Genomic DNA, 1,017 nt, shown 5'->3' with positions numbered 1-1,017 from the left:
TTCTTCTGGAGGTGAGCTGTAGGACATTTTCTAAGATCCATACAGCATGTCATATGGCAGAGTATTTTCCCAAACTGGGGCTCTGTTTTGCAGGCATCACACAATGATTAGGTGATAGTCACTATTTTCCTGGCAAGGGGAGTGTAAATCATGTAGTCCTCTAGAATGAGGAGTCAGCTGGAAGATCAGAGGGTCCAGCCAGTTCCTGGAATCAATGGTAGTTGAATGAGTTTTAGGTTGCTTGCAAGGGCTATAATCAATTGAATTGAAGTAAAATCCCAGGAGAAACTTCTAGCATAAACAGACCATAGATTAAAGCTTAATACGGAGTACTGAGATGGTATGAATAAACACCGCTTTAGTGTTTTGTAGTTTAAGTTCAAGTTATTGAGTGTAGATATAACAATGGTTGTGAGAGGACACTTACCACTACTTCAATACTTTCTTTTTAAAAAAATCATTGTATTGGGGGTTCGTACAACTCTTATCACAATCCATATATACATCCACTGTATCAAGCACATTAGTACAGTTGTTGCCATCATCATTCTCAAAACATTTTCTTTCTACTTGAGTCCTTGGTAACCAATACTTTCTATCAGACCAGTAAATACTCTGACACCAATGTTAGATAATGATACTGCAAGAAAACTGTAACCCAATACTGATAATGGATATACACTAAAATTTCTTTAAAATATTTGGAACAGATTCAGACAACATATTAAAATGATTATATACCACGATGAATTGAAATTTGTCCCAGAGCCCATTTTACATGAGAAAATTAGCACTGTAATAAGCCCATTGACAGAAAAGAGGGTCAACTGTCTAAGTAGGCACAGAAACAAAATAGGAACATTTAAAAATCAAAGGCATTGGGCCTCTTCTCAAGTCCTCCCTCAATGCAAGCTAATAACCTGGCATTCTGTGATTCTCATCTTCCCAGCAGAATTGCTTGAGTCAAAAAGGGTGTATAAGCAAATGTGAAGAAAGCTGGTGATGCCTGGCTATCAA

The sequence above is a fragment of the Tenrec ecaudatus genome, assembly GCF_050624435.1.
Source record: "Tenrec ecaudatus isolate mTenEca1 chromosome 12 unlocalized genomic scaffold, mTenEca1.hap1 SUPER_12_unloc_4, whole genome shotgun sequence".
In the NCBI taxonomy this organism is placed as follows: Eukaryota; Metazoa; Chordata; class Mammalia; order Afrosoricida; family Tenrecidae; genus Tenrec; species Tenrec ecaudatus.
The sequence above is the reverse complement of the archived record's forward strand: the minus strand, read 5'-3'. Positions refer to the sequence as shown.